The sequence below is a fragment of the Arachis duranensis genome, chromosome 4 (genome assembly GCF_000817695.3).
Source record: "Arachis duranensis cultivar V14167 chromosome 4, aradu.V14167.gnm2.J7QH, whole genome shotgun sequence".
In the NCBI taxonomy this organism is placed as follows: domain Eukaryota; kingdom Viridiplantae; phylum Streptophyta; class Magnoliopsida; order Fabales; family Fabaceae; genus Arachis; species Arachis duranensis.
Genome location: NC_029775.3, coordinates 79530643 through 79531619, shown reverse-complemented (window position 1 = coordinate 79531619; position 977 = coordinate 79530643).

The window sequence follows — 977 nt, the reverse complement described above, 5'->3', positions numbered from 1 at the left end:
TTTTATTTGAGTTATGTAATATTTTGTTTATGGGTTATAATTTTTTGTTATTATGAAATTTTAAACAAAATCATTTGCTTAACGTGGTAAAAATAATAGTTAAAAATGCCTTTTTAAACGATAAAAAATGTTTTTTTTATTCGGTAAAAACAGCAGTTCATGAATGCCGTTTTAAACATGAAATTCTATTTTAACTCGGTAAAAATGTCGGTTTCAAACGTCGTTTTAACCAATTAAAGAACACCGTTTTATCCAAAAATAACGGCGGTTTGAACCGCCGTTTTAACCAACATAAAAATGCCGTTTTAACCGGAAATAACGGCGGTTTGAACTGCCGTTTTAACCAACCAAAAACCACCGTTTTAATCGAAAATAATGGCGGTTTGAACCGCCGTTTTAACCAACATAAAAATGCCGTTTTATCCGAAAATAACGGCGGTTTAAACCGCCATTTTAACATGTTAAAAAATCGCCATTTTAACCACGGGAATTGTGGCGGTTTTTTAAAAACCGCTGTAATAACCAAATGGCGCTTTGAATTCCGGCGGTTTTTGTTATTCGCCATTCAAGGTAATAATGGCAGTTCAAACCGCCGTAATAACCAAATTTTTTTGTAGTGTGCAGACGAGATTCGGGGAGATAATTATTTGTTTTTGGCAGGTAAAACTGAATTCTCTTGTCAAGTGACAAAAAAAAAACTATTAGATGCTGAAATTTTCTCCTCACAAGAACTTCTTTCATTGATCCAAAAGAAACAAGAAGGAATTCTCGAAAATCCTTTACTCCAACTGTATAATATAATGGTCTCCATATGTGAGAAGAGGAACTCATACGGGGACGTTGGAGTTGCACTTATTTGCCCAAACGACAAACGTAGAACTTCCCAAAACATCAACGTTCCACGTAGCCACTTTCTAATTAACCAAAAAGATAAATAAATATTAACAAAGGAAAAAAAAACCAAAAAAAGCTTGTCG